The 18,629-nt window shown below is 37.8% G+C and overlaps 1 protein-coding gene across 4 annotated transcripts in view; it reads left to right on the top strand.

The window, feature by feature from the left end:
• The window catches only part of FRMD3 (FERM domain containing 3), a 122,704-nt gene that overhangs the window by 1,328 nt on the left and 102,747 nt on the right, over positions 1-18,629 (top strand). The window contains exon 1 of one of the 4 annotated variants that reach the window (XM_077790326.1): positions 4,251-4,327. The exons of the other annotated variants lie outside the window; for them this stretch is intronic. The gene's annotated coding sequence lies outside the window, so the exon portion shown is untranslated. Of the gene's footprint in view, positions 1-4,250; positions 4,328-18,629 lie in introns of those variants that run through there. 4 annotated transcript variants of the gene reach the window in all.

The following is an 18,629-nucleotide window of genomic DNA, read 5'->3' as shown; positions in this document are numbered from 1 at the left end:
CCTCTTCCTAATTACTTACTCCCTCTTTTTATTCATTCAAGTAATAAGGATAAAGATACAAACACTGAGGAGTCTATGATTTTGTGGTGGAACGGCAATGTTTGTAGTGTGTGAAAGCAGGGGTATATCAGGTGTTCTAACAGGAACTGTAACTCTGGTTACACTATGAAAGACTTACAGATTCTTAGAGATTTAACTGCAAGCATTAAAATCAAATTACCTTCTGAAATTTCCATAGTGTTCACAGAATAACAAAGATGAACTTGGCATCCAGATGAGAAGATGTGAGTCTTTTAGGAAGTTGTTTGTCACTCACAGTTGATACTTCTGTCTCTCTGACAGAAAGAACTATAGTTTTAAATTGAGTTGGTAATCTTATGCTAAAACCATTACGGCTGAAAATCTCCAAGTGCCATAAAATGAAAGTTCCATTTTTTCTGGGACTAAGAGATGTTTTTTTTTTTAGTTCCAACAGAACTATTTAACACCAGAATACAGAAAGATGGTTCCAGTTTAAAAGGACCTAAAACAATCACCTAGTCCAACTGCCTGACTGCTCCAGGGCTGACCAGAACATAAAGCCTGTTACTGAGAGCATTGCCCAAGTATCTCTTTTTAAGGCACGGGCAGGTTTGAGGCATCAATTCCATGAAGCCTGTTCTAGTGTTTGACCATCCTCTTGATAAAGGAACGTTTCCTGATGTCCAGTCTGAACCTTTCCTGATGCAGCCTTGAGCCATTCCCATTCCATGTTGCTGGATGCCAGGAACAGACCAGCACTCCCTCTCTAGGTAGAGAGCTCCCTCTCTCCTCCTCAGGGAGCTGTACAGAGCAATGAGGTGACCCCTGAGCCTCCTTCTCTCCAAACCAAACAAACCCAGAGCCCTCAGCCTCTGCTCACAGGATGTGCCTTCCAGCCCTTCCACCGGCTCTGGTGTGCTCCTCTGGACCATTCCAGGACCTTCCCACCCTTCTCAGACTGTGGGGCCCAGCACTGCACACAGGACTCAGGGAGAGGCTGCAGCAGGGCTGAATCCAGCAGGATGATCCCAATCCCAGCTGGTGATGCTGTGTCTGATGCTCCCGGGATGGGGTTTGCCCTCCTGGCTGCCCGGGCACACACTGCTGGCTCAGCACCCCCAGATCCCTTTTGCAGGGCTGCTCTACACACACTCCTCTCCCAGTCCATGGTTGCATACTAGCTACTCTCAAACAACATGTAACCTGGAAGTAAAGGAAATTACTGAAAACATTTTGTATATGTATCATTCTAGTGCTCTTATTAATGAAGAGCATGGTTATAAGATCTATTGAGTAAGAAGCAGCATGGCCTTCAGAGTCTTTTCTTGAAGTTTAATGCAAGCTTTGGATAAGTTATTTGGCACTTTAAAAATTAGGCTTTTTAAACAATCATAAATTTAAGGTCAGATTCTGAGGCTGTTATGACAGCTCTTTGGGTTTGAAGTATTCAACAGACTTACATGTGCAGAGTATTCCCTTCAATGCCTACAGGGTAGGAAAAATGAGTTACTTTAACACTTTAAGTGTTATATTAGGCAAGGTGAAGCAATGAGCTCAGAACCAGTTGTATGGTATTGCATTGTTGTGGCTCATTCTGCAGGCAGAAAATTCACTGTTGAAAATATTTTAAATATTAGAATTCTAAGGATAATTCTGAAGATCTGTTATAATCTCATTTAGAACTTGTTTTCCTGAGTCTGCATGCTGACAAAAACATTTAAAATGTGTGAATAGCTCAGGTTATTGCTTTATCCTCCTGTGTGTGCATAGCTTTTTAGAAATTAGAATGAATTAATGAATCCCAAACCACTCAACTTTTTGTCTTTAATCTCTTTGTCAGACTGTATTTGAACTTCCTAATGTGGACAAAACTTGCTCCGAGCTTTAGCAATACTATTTTTTTTTTTTTTATGAAGGAAACTCCCATTTGCCTATTGGATCTATATATGCATATTGATGCATATTCACTAGGACAAAATATGTGCTGCTGGGTTAACAGTAGAGATGCCAGGGTTGTGCTGGCTGGAACATGTTGGACAGCTGTGTTTTGGTCATTAGGAGGATAAGAAATCCTAATTCTACAACACTGAGAAATGCCATCAGAGTCTCCTGGGGACACAGGATACAGTAAGGAATGTGACAACTGAAATCCTTGCTGTGCATTTTCAGGGAAAAGGGAAGGGAGCTGTGTAACTGGTCTGGACTGTAAGGTGTGTAGATATGATTTGATACAGTTTAGCAAACCAAGTTTTACCAAACATTACTTTTTCAAGTATATCTTTCCAGCAGTTGGCTTGTATACATAGCTTAGTATTGCAGGAACCTGGTACAACTTCTGGGCAGAGTTGTATTCTAATTTTCAGATGCATTGTGTAGATATTTGGCCCTAAAAAATATGCAACCAGAATTGTGTTACTCATCTAAAACAGTGGGAGTTTTAGGAAAAATAAGCAGAAGCAGATATACTTAAAGTATATGCATATATACTACATATGCATGTGTGTGTATTTTTTTCCTTCTGTAAATTTCAGTGTTTAGGTAGGAGAAGAAAATACATATTTCTTTTTATTATTTAAGTTGTCTCAAAGTAGTGTTTCATCAAGTCACTAAGCTAATGAAGTCTGCTTTTGGAAATTACATTTTTTTAGCAATTAGTCTAGTGACAGCATACGGTGCAGTGTAGGGAGAATCAGAAGTGAATAGTGCATTTTTAGACTCCAGCCAACTAGTTATCGACTTGTGCAGCTGCCATGTAGGTCACCAAGTTGCTCAAGGCTAGGTTTGCAGCCCAAAGGTTAAGATTCAGTGCATTGTCCTCCTCATCTGACAGACTTTGCAACTGCAAAATAGATGAAATGGTGACAGACACAAGAATGGGCTGGGACCTGAGGGAAACCTAACTAATTCTTATGGTGATATTTATTTTCCCATGATTTTTGTTTGTCAAGGCTCCCTGTGACCTGTAGTCAGACAGTTTTATAGCAGCAGTAGGGTGAAGCTGCTGCAGCACAGCTGAAATGGAGAGGTTATGAAAAACAGCCTGAAGGGCCAGTGGCCACTGTCTGTTTCCATTTGCAAGAGAAAGAGGTGACCTGCTTGTGCAGCCTGCCTGATAAAGCACAGAACCATGGTTTGAAAGAGGGCAGTGGCGGAAGTAGGTCTTCAAAACTATTGGAAATTAGTCTGGAGCAGCAAGAGGACCTCCTTTCTGGAGGTATTAATGAGATACTTTTCTGACTCAATGACATGATGGGTAAAACCTTCCAGTTTTGCAGACTTCAAGCAATATCTTAATGTAGCAATTTAGCCTTTTAGTAACAATAGCCTAGACCAAACCTTGGTTTAAACTGTGACACTTGCTCACTCCTTAATTCAAGTTTTACTTTACTCCTTGAGATGTTCAGGTCCAGATGTGTACAATTGGAAATAAGTTTAGCATGATGGAAGCTTTTCTTCTCATTTGGAGCTTGTTGTTGAAAGTGGTATGAACTTTGCTCTGTCTGTGTTTATCTGTAGAAATAATGCATGAATAGGTCTTCTCGTGCCTCAGCCCATGTGTAAAATTCTGTTGTAATGGGGCCTTTTTAATGACACAGCTTTTGATTTGAATGAGCTTTCCTGAACAAGAACCTGTTTTGATATTCCCAAAACTATAATTTGGCTACAATACTGGTTTTTAATTTTAATTGTATCTAAATAGTTATTTGATTGTTGCTTAAAAGAAAAAAAAAATTAATTTCTATGTGTGTCCAGATTTTGAACAAGGAAAAGATGTTATTTTTAAAAACTGGTTGAGGAATTAGGAAGAAAATATAGCAGAATAAAGCTTTGATTTAGTCATGGTCTGTACTTAGACCTTTTAAATTTTTTGCAGAATTTAGAATGAAGGTGATATGAGAAAGCTCACTTCTTTCTGCTGCTGATAGTTCAATAGTGTAGAATCGTCTTGTGCTTTGCTAATCTAATTTTGGGAGCAGCTTCTGTGCAGTTTGAATACTGCTGCCTGTACTTTGGCTAATAATTTATTTGCTTGATTCTTCTTTTTTTTCTAATTTTCTTTTAGATGTGACATACACTGTTCTGTCTTGTTCTTTTTGTAGCTCATTGATCACTGAAAAGTTGTCTACTTGATTAATATTATCTGCTTGGTCTGTGTCTTACAGGCAAATGCTAAATTTAATAGAAATCTGCTAACCAGAGAACACTATTTAAAATTCCCATCCCTCAATAAAATGTAAAAACCAAAGCAACATGCTGAAGCAGGCTATGAAGTAAAAGAGCAGTGACCACAAGTCTCACTGTGAAGGTATGCTGAATGTCAATGAGTTAAAAAAAATAAGTGGGAAAGGGAAGGAAGCATGCAAAAGGAAGGCAGAATAAAAATAATGAGATGAAAAAAAAGGCAGCGAGTCATAGCTGTGGAAAGGGAGAGGTTAAGGGATTATGTAGACAGAAGGCAGGAGATTTAGTGAATTTATATTTATCCTGTAAGCGATGTCAGAAGTGTAACCAGCAAGCGCCTTGAGCTGCTGGATTGATACTACAGTGGTTCAAAATAGTAAGATGAGATAAGGAAGGAGATGGAAGTTAGGAAGAATTATTCTCTATGTTCTGTTGACACATTTTAGAAACTGCTCACTAGGGCTTGTATTCCTGACTTCATGCTTGAGCCTCTAATTGTACAGTTATAGGGGTATTCTTGGTGAGAGTTGTACATGGGAATACTCTCTAATTAAGCTAAGCCTATGGTTTAAAGCTATCTCTGTTGTAATTGCATGTGTTTGATTAAAGGTGATGTTATGTATTTATATTCTGTTTGTTTCTTGGAATTTGTTTTTTGATTTTTTTTTTACACATTAATAATTCTGAAAGATATGCTCTTAGCTCCTTCCAAGGCTGAAAAGGAAGCAGGAATAGAGCATGGTGCTAGAAGATTTCTAGGGTGTTGGCTGTTTTCATTAAAAATTAAGAAATTAATTCTCTTGATGGATTTTGATATGTGTTCCTGAAACTTGGTGCTTGCTTAAACATTAGTTTCTTTGTCTCTGATAAAGAACATGTGCATACCTAGGTGTAATACTGTCATACTGCTAACAATTCATAAACTCTGTTGTTCTCTCTTGCTATTTTTAAGTGAAAATACTCACAAAGCTAGTTTATACAGGATTTTACCAACACATTCTAAATTGCAGCTGAACAGCTTTACTGTTGGCTAAAGCTTATTAATGATGAATTAGTTTTTTTCCCACATTCTCATGCTGTCTGATTAATGATAAAAATCTAAAAATTCTCTGTTCTAAAGACCATAATCTTGCCTTTAATTTTTAACTGCCTGTTTGTTTTGTGCTGTGATTGACATTGAAATTCATATTTTGGTTGCTATTAAATAAAAGCATGTGTGCTTAAAGACTTACCCAATCCATGGTTGAAGATAAAGGTGTGTTTCAGTAAAAAGAAACAATGTAGATGATAAGTAACTTAATATATTGGTGGCTTAGCTGCTGAACCCTAGAAACAAAAAGTTATTAAAAATACAGATGTCCTTACACATGGTTGTCTATATAAAAGAAACAAGCTAAAAGGAGAGTTGCTGGTTAAAAATCTAAGTATAATCTTTTCACTTTTCCCCTCTTTTCATTTTTCTTTTAGCTTTGCATAAAATCTTTTACATTTGTTATGGTCAGGCATGTTTGGACACTAGCTGAACACTAGAAGTGGATCTGAAGTAATAATAAAAGGCAACTGGAAAATCAATAGCACGATGCAGCACTGCTTATATCTGTGAATGTAAATCATAATTTTGATCCTGTGCAGTAGGAAAGTGACTCCTGTGAGATACAGAATGCTTTGCAGGAACTTCATGCACTTTTTGGTCTTGAAAGGGCTTTTTGCACCTCACCACAAAGTTTTCTTGTACCTTGAGACACCCTCAGCTATATAAACATCTTCAGTGCACTGATACAGATTGAATAGAGGAGGCAGCCAGGAAGAAATAATACGGCAGAATTAACTGGCCAAAATAATTAATTTGTAAGGAAGTAATGTATTTTCATGTTTTGGCTGTATTTTCCTAGATTGAATTTCCTGTACAGGTTAAATTATTTAATAGTGTGTATCACTTCTCCTGATCTTTGAGCTTTAAGAAAAGGAGAGATTAATGGCTTTCCTATGGGAAGGTGAAATAGAGATTCTGAATGGTTTTTGCTCGTCCCCTGTAACAGATATTATATTAAAAACTCAAGTTCTAAACACTTAGGTTAAAGAATGGAAAAAATTGCAGCTAATTTTTCTCCCTCAAAAAAAGCAGGTGGGTTGGAAGACTGGAAAGTAATTATCTCTGTGATAAAATACTTGTTTTCTGTAGCATAGGTTCTTGTTCTTCTGGGTATTTTGTCTGATTAAATCAAACATACTGAAATGGTTCTCTTCATCTTCTTGTTGTTCTCTCTCTCATTTTGCACTTCTCCTCCATTCCCTAGTGTGGATAATGTCAGCCTGTTGGCAATGTTCATAATGTCCAGATAATCCTTCTCTCCTTTTCCTGTTAAAGTCAAGCTGTCATAAGACTTTGGCTGTGCCTTTTTCTGCTTCATATGGAATATATCTCCTTATAGTTCTTCCTTTAGCAGAGGTTTCTTGTCTGTTCCTTAATTTTTGATTGCTTAAATACTGCTCATTTTTCTTCCTAGCCTTGTTTTCTCACACTTCTTTTCACTGTGTTTTTAATTCCTTGTCTGATAGTGAAAATATAGTTTTAATAATTCAGCAGTAAATAAATTAATATTAAATCTTCTTTCTAGCATGAAAAAATTATAATGATAACAACAACAACAATAATAATAGCAACATCACACTTCTCTTTCTTAACTCCTCTACTGTCAGTTTATGTTATCTTTTCCAGCTACAGGCATTCAATTCCTAGAAGTGTTTCTGTTTTCTTCTTTTCAGGGTCTAACATGTTTTTGGTGGAGGTGTATTGATAATCAGCTCTTGCCACTTCAGTGTCCTTGCCATTTCAAGATAGATGCTGTTTTATGGCAGTTGTAAGCCAAGTGTGAACAGTAATCATCATATTTGTGGTTGCTGCCTATGGGAGTTGCTGAAGACTAAACACTGATGATCTAGTACTGTTATATTTAGAGGAAAAGTTTCCCCTCTGGAAACTTGATAGGAAATATATCATACCAATTTGTATATGGTTAGAAAACATAAAATTTCTCAAGGATGTTCTCAGTCAGAAATGAAAAGGTAAAGAGTGGTAAGGTATTAAGCTTTTTTTCAGCATTAGTGTTCACAAATGGAAATAACCTCTGCAATAGTTGAAAGTCCAGCAATTCAAAATAATTGCAGTAAAATACATAAGTATTAAGTGGCTGCAAAATCATTGCTCTTTAAATGCTCCCTTAGGAAAACATGTTAAATGAATCAACACCTTCATTAAAAATACTGTTATTTTTTCCTTGTTTGCTTGAACCCCAGAAAGAACTAAACAATTTGTATTGAAGACGAATTTTGCTCCTTTCGAATTTATTATCTCACAATGATGTTTTCCCCATAGCAATTCCCTTTGGATTAGAACTGTACCTTAAAAAACACAAACCAAGATGATTTCCATCTGACCATTTTTTCCCTGATGTTACAGAATTTAAACTTGCTATGAAAGGGCAATGTTGCAAAGATAACTTTGGAACTTCTGACACCACCATGTAAAACCTTTTTCATGCCATCAGTCTGTATGCCCACTTTTCACTGTTTTTCACATAATAGAAAGCTAAAAGAAATGGGATTACAAAATACTGCACAGTCAGAGGATGATACTTGCTCTTGCATTAGACAGGACAGTTGGGGTATAGTTAAACTCTGAAGCTGTGCTGTGCCAGTCTGAACTTTAGTGACTTAATGAATTTATCTTGAGGCATTTAGTGTGCCAGTCAGTGGAGTGCACCACACACATTGACTCTGCTTGCTCCTGCTCTTTTTGCATTTTCTTTAGCTCCATCCTTGGAAAGGGAAGGAAACAGCAGAAGCTTTTACAGACAGTGAGTGATTCAGTGCGCAGATTCAGCCATTCAGGTAATATCACTCCAGCAGCTCGACATGGCCCTGCCAGTTGCTAGATGCATATCCAGGGAGGTTTTTCTGTTTTGACTGGAGAATCCACTCACATTTCCAGGATTTCTGGTGTTTCCTCATATCGTCTCTCAATTCGTGCTTAACAGCCACCAGAATAGAGAAGAGTTGAGAAGAATAGAGAAGAGTCAGTCTCCAAACCAAACCATGCTGCTGGATCACGGGATTAAAGCAAGAAGAGTGGCACATCAAAATGGAAAATTACCAATCCCCACAGTTTCAGGACAGTATGTTCAGGAGAGTTCTGGTTATTTTTTGTGTGTGCATTGTATCCACCAAAGAAGTAGCAATTTTCATCCTTTTACCTGCTTGAGAATCAGAGGCTTGTATCTTGCCCAGAATAATTTATGGTGTAATTTCAGTTAAAACACAACAAAAATACAAAACATAAAATTCTTCATTCATATTGTGATGATGAGACCTCACAAAGTAATTATTGCAGCTGGCCTGAGTTTTAACTTAAGCATGGAAAAGTGCTGCTGTAGAAGAGAAATTTCAGTAGCGGCATGCTGGTATATGTGGGCATGTGGAAAATCACACTGCTGAAGGCCAGTGTCCACAGAGGAGACAGAGGCAGAAATCAACTTGAATAAATGGAGAGACCCTTGTGTCTCCTTTGTGCTCATGAGGAAGAGAACAAGACTTCAGTTGTGGAGAGATTTCAGTCATTATGTAGTAAAATGCAAAGGTTACAATATTGGTTACATCTTACCAACATTTGCACCTGTACTTTTGTTTCATTCTATTATGTAGAAATTTTTTCCAGTGAAAGAACACATAGTTTTTAAATCTACAATCACGACCACTGAGGTAATTTTTACTAATCTAATATGTTCCCCTCCTTGTTCCACATTTGCTTTCAGATGTCAAGGGATGAGTTCTGTTTCAGCTAGGTTTGTGTGAATAACTGCTCTCTCCTGACTCTGTTACAGGCTCATTCATCTTGTGAGTGTAGGAAGAACTACAGAAGGCTGGGTTGGTTGGGGAAGAAGGGGAAGCAGGCATTACAGTTCTTCTCTGTGGCCACAGTGGTTTTGATTGCTACTCCTGCCTTTCAGCAACTCCCAGCTTACTGCCTTCTCTGTAATGGGTAAAGATATCAAATCTGTGCCTAGACACAGACTCCCTTCTGAGTCTGTGTCTAGGCAGAGATTTGCTATCTTTACCCTTCACCCCAAAATACTTTTTCAGATCATTGTTTTGATGGAAATTATCTGGATTTAGTCTTTGGACAAGGATGGCTAGAAGTTCCATGCAATATTTTGGACACAGATTGTTTTTCTCGTTTTTTTTTTTTCTTGGGGTGTTCTTCCTTTGGTGTTTTTTTAGTTGTTTGTTTGTTTGTTTTTATTTGTTGTCGTTGTTGTTGTTGTTGTTGTTGTTGTTTTATTTGTTTGGTTAGCTTGTTTGTTTGGGTAATCTTTTGGAATTTATTTGCACTGTGAATTATTTGACTGGCTTGTTATATTTTACTGCTCTTGTAACATACTCTCTGCATAGGGTAATGTGTATATTTATGTGTTTGGGCACACCCTATAATTTTCCTATACAGTCTATACAGTTTTAAGGCTTTTATAATATCCTAACTGTCTCTATGGGGATTTTTTTGCAATTCTTTTATATTAATCAGGTTTTACAATTATTATTACAATTATTTACAATTATTACAATTATTACAATTATTATTATTATTATTTTACAATTATTATTTTACATCTTCTTACTTATTAACTAGGTTATTCTTACAAGTTTAATTTATTTTAATTGATTTTAAAATTTTAAAAAAATCTTATTTTTCATGGTCTGCTTGGCTGATCCCTCTCAACTCAAATCACATTTTTTAAAATATATTTTCCAAAGCTTTAATGGCATTTTTAAATTGAGATTTAAAAAACCTTACTGTTAAAAACTTACAGTATCTATAGTACAGATTTTTGCCCATTCTTTTTATTTGCACTGTTATGTGAAATTCTGAATAATACTGGGGTGGTTTAGAAATAGTGGAAATGTTTCTAGGTCCTGCAGGTACTTTCATAAAGCATGAGGAAACAAATAACTTCTAACAACTAAACCTTCCATTGTTCCTGTTAAAACTCAGCACTACTAATATATTATTTGGTATGAATATTCACATATTTTATTCACATCTTTTCTGTGTGTGTATGTATGTTCACTCTAGAATTTATTTACACACCATGTCCAAGAAATGGTACATGGTTTTCGTTCATGAGTCATAAGTAGTTCAGTGGATATCTCTGTTCTGAAAAATAGACACAAACTGAAAGTCCTCAAAAGCTCCAACATCTGCTTTTTCACGGTTGTTTTTTTACTCCGTGAATGCTCTTGTTTCTTTGTGGTCAGAACTATAATTTTAATCCTGTAAGAAAGTTGTATTTTCTTTTTAGATTTTCCATAAATAATCTGCATTCTGATGATAGAAGAACTTCCATTGCATTTGATGTCTTCCTGCTTTTAAAAGCTTTAGCTTTTATTGTTTGGAAAATTACAGGGAAGATGCAGATGAGGATTTAGTTGCCTTTGGCTTCTTTCTTCTTCTCCCCATCTTTTGCAGGAGGAGATTTTGGTAATTTTGAGGGCACCAATTTCTATAGATTATTTTGATGTCTTTCTTCTGCTTAGCCAAGCTGTACTTTGGTGGTATTCCAAAACAATTAAAATTCTACCAGGTGTTGACAGGTGTGGCCCAAGAAGCAATGTATTATTCTTGATTCCCAAGCAGGTTGTTAGTTTTGATGGTGGTGTCCTCACTCCTCTCCTGCCCCAGAGACAGGTCTGTGGTTCCCCTGCTGCCTGTCACAGTATTGCGAATATAATTTTTATTAACCTCTTTCCCTTGAAGCAAAACTCTATGTTCACATTTGGTCACAAAGGTAATCTGTTGAAAAAAGAACTTCTTTGTTCTGTTCACTGCATCAAAGTGGGTTTTAAACTGCTCTCCTAGTTTCTGGAGTTTTTTAAGAACAAGAAGGTAGGCACAGTGACATGACAATTCTTCCTGAAATTCTCAATTCACTGACTTTGCAGTACTCAAAGAAGACAAGAAGAGCTGTGATTGTGGTGAACATGCAGAGCTGGTTTATGCCCAACATAATGTTTTGCACTTCTCTGAGAGATGCAGAAGAAATTGCATTTTCTAACATCCCTCTGCCTTCTCTGTCTCCAGAGGATTTCCTGCTTACGCAGTAACCAAAACGTTTTTTGGAGGAGGATTTTGAGCATTTTATCCTGCAGACTGGATGGTGCAGGAAGATTATGAATCCATGGGGAAGCCAATTTAACAAATTCTGTTTTCCTATTGTGCCTGTACAAATTTGATATTGCTTTGTAATTAAAGTTGAATCTGCTTCTACAGGATATTATTTTTCTCATTTTGAACTATGAAGCTTTGCCCATGCATTCCTGAAATAGATCAGCTAAATATATGCTTAAGAAAGAAGGGAAATAAAAGGGAAAGTACTGTCCTCCCAAAGGTTCAGTGGGATTCTTGTAGCAGTGTTTCTTTGCAGAAATACCATGAATTGAGTTGTCTTGCTGTGAGAGGGGTTTCTGCTTTATGAACAAGATAATTGTATATTTCTGTTCAAAAATAAACATCATTCTGACACGATTCATAAATGCTAGCTATTTTATGCACTCACTGGAATAAACAAAACAATTCTGTCTGAAGCACTTAGTCTGTGGTTAATGTTCTGCCTGCTTTTGCACATCTTTCAGCTACATCAGAGATCAAAATGAACTCCAGCACTTGAGGGCATGTGAGGGGAGGATTTTAGACACACTGGAGGAAAGTGTGTCTGTAAAGCCTTAATGATTGCTCCTTTATCTACACAGATTTACTTTGACCAGTACCAGATCTGCTGTAATATTGATGACATCCTTCACCTTATTAGTGGCCCAAATGTAGAAGAGCAAATGCTAGTAGTCAAATTTTGTTCATTGTATAGGGAGACCAAAAATGCTGAAGTCTACAAAAGGAATGTGGGCTACAGCTACAGATTTGGTGTGGAATATGCTTTCTGTTAAGTAAATGAAAAATGTTTAAAACTCTGACTTTTGTGCACTAGGCACAACAACCCCTGGCTTAGCTGGTGTGAGAGTTTGATTAAACAAATTCTGGAAGAGTTCTCTGCCAGTGAGGCAATTAGTAAAATGTTGCAAGATATAATGGTAAAGTTGTATGTTGAGTGACTGCCTTTATCCCTGAAAGAGTATGAGAGTGTGTGGAGTACAAAAAGCCTTTTGCTTTCCATCTGCCTCAATATTGGTCTGGAGATTTGATGAAGCATTTGGCATTTAGAACACAGCAGTAGTAGTTGGTGAAAAATTAGACATGAACAATAGGAATGTTTAGCCAGAGTGGGCAGTATTGGAGTTCTTTTTTATGAGCTTACAATATGAGATTGCAGAATGCCTGAAGTGGGGCTGCATTTACCCAGGGTCATTGCTAGGGCTGTGTCTTGGAAATGGGCTGACTGAGGTGGTCCAGTCCTTCATATCCAAATAAAGGATTTTTTTCTATCTATTTTGTGCTTTCAGTAGGACTATTCATCCCCTAATATCTATTGGGGCATGCTGAAAGGTGTACATTTTAAGGATTTAAGGATGTTTTAAAGATAAAATCTGCTGTTGGGAGAGAAACTGTAATGGCTGTTTCATTTGGAGCACTTTCTCAGTTCTGCAAGAATGACTATAAAATTCAAAAATCTGAGATAGAATGATCTCCCTTCTATACATGTGGATATATTCATGTGGGAATATGCTCTCTGAGATTTGTATTTCAAAAGAAACATTTAGTTCCTCAGGTGACTGTGTGGGATTGAGTGTTTTCCACTGCACTGGAACTTGTCTTCTGCAGAGATCATGAATGAAAACGTGCTTTGCTATGAGTAGTGTGAAAGAACGGCTTACCATTCTTATTCATGGTCTGCCTTCTGAGCTTCTCCCATTTTTCAGAGAGAGGGGATGAAGCTTGCCCTGATCACAGTGTATCTAATACTCACCCCAGGTGCAAGGTCATTGTGTCCCCCTGAAGTGCTCAGGAGACAAGTAGACATGCAGGCTGTTTCTACACTGTCACTATTCAAGAGTTGGTGGGTTTAATTGAAAAATCTGCTTTTGTGCTATGCAGGGTAGATATTGTGTCCCCAAGGAATGTTAAGCATTAAGCTTTCCTGTATCTTTGCCATTCTCACAAGCTATGACCTTGTGTACAGCAGTATTACTGTCAGACCTCAGGTGCACCAGATCATCTGAAGCACTCTATTTTTCAATATTGTTTACAAGACAACCATTTGGGAATATAAATGTAGAGCACAGCACAGGTAGCATTCAGAATTTCCAGAAGTCACATATATGCCTCTCAGGGGCTTATAATTTGGTGAAAGCAGAATCATGTTATTTCAGAGCCCATTGTTCCTCAGTGCCAGAATTGTCACAGATTAGCAGTCTACCCTTTTCTTCTTTTTTGCAAAAGGAGCCGATAATAATTTTCCTCCATACTAGTAATTTTCTAGTTTTTTCTAAGATGTTACAATTTCATTTTTGCAGGATTTGCCATTTTTACACTAAAATGTATGCTGTGAAAGTTTAAGCAACTTTCATTAAGAATATCTGTTTTTTCATTTCTGTATTTTAAAAAAGCCACACCAGACAACTAACACTCAGATACTACAGTTGTCTCTGTATACCTAATAAATGCAAGCAGATGAGAGCCAACATGCAAAGGACAGCTTGAGACAGAATGAAACATGTGGAGTGCATTTCCATGGGCAGTGACAGCAGTGTTTACTGCATTATCACGTTATCACAATAGTGCCACAGAGCCTAAGGCATCGATAAGGACCCCATTTTGCACAAAGCAACACAAAGTAAGATGCAATTCCTTGTCATGTCTAAGGACACAGACAGAGATAGTATATTATATATATAAATAAAATATTTTGCTGCCATTTAGGTGAGAAGTTGTACTTGAATCAGTGTGTGCTCTTGGTTCATGACAAATGGGAGGGAAAACAGCAGTCTATATATATGTATTAACATATATTTTTCAATACAGTTAATAAGTTTGGACAGTGTTCACAAAGGCAGGCAATAATTATTGAATCATCAAATGCAACAGAGTTTATTCTGATCCAGGGTTATGATCCCAAGTCATTAAATTGAAGCTGTTACCTACATGGGCACCAATAGATGAAGACATGACACAGGGCAGTGTGGTGTGGTCATATCTGCATATCACCATCTTTGCCAAGAAAATAGGGGATTGGAACATTATAATGAAATGAGTTTTGCATTCAGTTTTTTTCTGAAAATGTCTGACCTGGAAGGAAATGCAGCTCCTTGCTTTGGAAGTTTAAAAAATATACTGTGAGAGCTAAGAATAAGGTGATTGTTATCCTCTCTCATTCATGAGGAAGGTGACAAGGACGCTCAAAGTAGGAGGGTCCGGATGGGCACCTGATAGTCTGAGCTACAACAGGGAACAGGTGGGTGAAAGTTATCTGTACATAATCATGTCTGTGGCCCTCCACTGAACTTGTTCCAGGACCTCCATGTCTCTCTGGCACTGAGGAGCCCAGAACTGGACACAGGACTCCAGATGTGCCTCACCAGGGCTGAGCTTAGGCCCAGGATCACCTCCCCCAACCTGATGGCACTGCTCTTCCCAATGCACCCCAGGAGACCATTGGCCTTCTTGGCCACCAGGACACACTGCTGGCTCATGGACAGCTTGCTGTCCACCAGGAACCCCAGGTACTTCTCCTCAGAGCTGCTTTCTATCTGGTGTCTGGGGTTATTCTTCCCCAGTACAGGACCCTGCATTTGCTCTTGTCAAATTTCTGACAGTTCTTCTCTGCCCATCTCTCCTCCCTGTCAAGGCTGCACTCTGGGGTACTAACAACTGCTCCCAGTTTTGTGCTGTCAGTGACCAGCTGAGGAGGCATCTCTCTCTTTGTCTAAATCATTGGGCTCAGTATTGAACCTTGGGAGCACCACTTGTGACAGGTCACCAGTCAGACTCTGCATCACTAACTGGTCACGGTGTCACCTTCTTGGGATCTGCCATTCAGCTGGTTCTCAATGCACCTCCACATCCATTCATCAAGATGGTATTCCTGGCTTTGCCTTTTATGGTATCATGGTACCTAGAGCCTTGCTGAAGTTCAGGTAGACAATATCCACCACTCTCCCCTCATCCATCCAGCCAACAGTCCCATTATAGAAGGTAATCAGTTCAGCAAAGCATGACTTCCTTTTGGTGAATTGATGCTCAGTACTCCTTATCACCTTCTTGTCTTTCACATGCCCAGAGACGGTATCCAGGATGAGCCATTCTGTCACCTTTCCAGGGACTGAGGTGAAGCTGACTGGCCAGTAGTTCCCTGGATTCCCCTTTTTGCCCATTTTGAAGAACAAAGTGACATTTGCTTTCTTCCAGCCCTCAGGCACCTCTCCTGATCACCACATTTTTTCAAAGATGATTGTAAATAGACCAGCTACAGTATCTGCCAGATCCCTCAAGCATTTGTGGGACTCCCATCACTCCCATCGGGGCCTATGGATTTGTGGATATCAGGTTTACCTAAGCAATCTCTAAGCCACTCTTCCTCAATCAAAGGAAAGTCTTTCTTCCTCCAGACCTTTTTCCTGGGTGAGGGATTCCAGAGGGCTTGTCAGTGAAGACTAAAGCCAAGGTGGCATTCAGTATTTCTGCTTTCTTTGCAGCCTCAGTTGCAATGGTTCCTGTTTTGCACAGAAATAGGCTCACATTTTCCTTTTTGTTCTTAATGTATTGGAAAAAAACCCTTCTTGTTATCTCTATGTTCTTGGCTGGATTAATTCCAAATGGGCCTTGGGCTTCCTTTTTGCATTCTTACATACTCTGACAAAATCACAGTAATTGGCCCAGTGACCTGTCCCTCTTTTCACCTCCTTTCTATCTCCTGCCTATGTTTGAGTCTTGACAGGAATTCCTTGCTCATGATGCACTGGTCTTGAGCCTAGATGAAGTGATTGTTGAATACTCTAGGATCCTTCTCCCTGTATAACATGTTTGCATGAAATTTTTCAGAGAAGGTCCCTGAAGAGACTGAAGTTAACTCTCCTGAAGCTCAGGGCTGTTTCCTCCTCAAGCAATACAGAATTCCATGATCTTGTGGTTAATGTAATGGAGGTTGCCACAGCCTTCTCCTCTGCAACCAGATCTTCTTTATTATTTAGTTTAAGGTCCAGCAGCCCAGGTTTTTCTGATTTCCAACTACCACTTGAATTGTTTGTGCTTTGCTGTGTTGCTCCTACAACAGACATCAAAGTGGATGAAGTCCCCCATGAGAACCAGAGATTTTGACTACATAAAGGAATATGCTGAAGCAGGAGACCATGGAAAAAATATTTGTGTGACATTTGGGAAAGATACCAGAGGAGCAGAATGGCATTTAGCAGGCTAAAGGATATGATATTGGGATAATGTAGTCGCATAATAACAATAATGAGATAATATCTTCATTTATTATACTTTAGTGTGCTTAGGGGTTAGGATGAATAATGATTATTTTTAGTAAGAATATGATTTCAGGAAACAAAGTAGATGTGTGTTATGAGAGCATGAGCTTTGTCATACTTCAAAATTAACTGAACAAGAAAAAGGTTTTTAAAAGTGTTCCTTGACAGGCCAAGGATGCATGGGCTGAGAACCTGGCTGTGTATTAGGTGTGCTTACAAGAAGGTAATAAATCTCTGGACGCTTAGCAGTGGAATGTGATTTGCAATTAATAAATGATATTTTAATACTTCTTTGCTTTGAATTTGGCATGGAGAATTCTGACTGATTACTACTGCCCTGTTGTGTTCTGGCAGAGTCACAGTTTTCTGGTTGATATAATCTAGATTTATATTTTCCATGTTTTGGGGTTGTCTCTAATATTATCTACAGCTTTGAAAGGTGAGATTCAAATCTATTGAGCACATTAATTACTAAAAATTGCTATCGTTTTATACAGCAAATCTCTGAACTTGAGAGAGGTATGATTTTCAGTTCTTAAAAAAATTACACTTTTGGACAATAAAAATGGCTGTTATCTAATGTGAAAATTTTAATGTGAAAAACTCAGAGGTTTAGCAAAGTGTTAGGGAACATTGCATAAGGTGCAAGTGCAGGTGAGCTGCTTATTGATTTTCAATGTAGCTTTCTGTTTTGGAGAAAAAATTTGAGGGATTAGGGAAAATGAAACTTCATTTAGGAAAAAACAAATGGTTTCTATTGATTTGTATAAGGTATTTGACTATCTTACGTTGAATTAGACTAGATTAGTTTACTAAACTAGAATATTTAAAACTAGAGTAGGTAAAAGGCTTTTGGCATCAGACAATCAGCTTATATATTAGTGCTGAAAGACAGAAATATAAGGAATGTCTGCTAGAAAATTACAAACTTAAATAACTTGAATATTTTTAAGTGAACATTTCACAGTTATCTTTAAAGGGTTGTTTAGCGTGATTTAAGGTTGTGGGGTGAAGAATGCCAACTACCTGTGTCAGTTTTCTATTCCTGAAAAAATATGTGAAGGAAAAGCATTTTTATGCTTACTTCATTATTCATTAACTACTCAGAGATATTATGTGTAAAGTTCAATGTACACCTGATTTATGAAAGTGGTTTTCTTAGTTTGCAGCAGATTTCTCCTTAACTTCATTGTCTAATCAGAAGTGAATGTAGGTGTACATAGTGCTCCTTACTGCTGTTACCAGAGTTGCAGGAGAGGGATATTCAAATACATGCACCTTTCATTGCATCTGAATTTTAGTGTACTTATAATACTTTTTTTCCATCAGTTACAAGTATGCTGTATGACAGATTACATGTTCATTAACTACAAAAAATAAATTGAGCCAATGTCTTTGAATATGAAGGCACATAAATTTAGGTACCTTAAAATGAATTGATGCCAGTTAAATAAGCATGTTACTAGTTGGTTGGATCCATGCTTGTCCAACTCTTAGCAGAGTGGATTTGGAGGAGAGTTGGAAGTTATTTGTAGTGCTTTACAGCTAATCTATGTTACTGTGGGAATAGGGTTATGATTTGCATCAGCTTTAGGCAAAACCATACCATGAATAATACGCAGAGCTTGAATAATTTTTTAAATTTTAGATTAAGGCGTGTACAACTTCTGTTTGTTTAACCAGTTCGCAACATCCCCTTGAAGCAGATTATGCAAAACATCATAGGAAAGGATGCAGGAAATAGATCAGTTTTCAGGTGCAAACCACTTCAAAAGCTCAGAGTGAGAAACAGAAATTTACACCTAGCAGTTCTAGTATGGAGAAATGGTAAGCTCTTTTTGAAAAACTACTCCAATGTGCATTAAGGTGAGTGAAACCAACTGAGTGGTTTCAATGCAGTTAGTGAAAGCAACACGGTGGAGGATATGTTGACTTGTATGAATTGTAAACATTAT

This window comes from Lonchura striata, chromosome Z (assembly GCF_046129695.1).
Source record: "Lonchura striata isolate bLonStr1 chromosome Z, bLonStr1.mat, whole genome shotgun sequence".
Taxonomy (NCBI): domain Eukaryota; kingdom Metazoa; phylum Chordata; class Aves; order Passeriformes; family Estrildidae; genus Lonchura; species Lonchura striata.
This window is presented reverse-complemented; position numbering and strand designations above follow the sequence as displayed.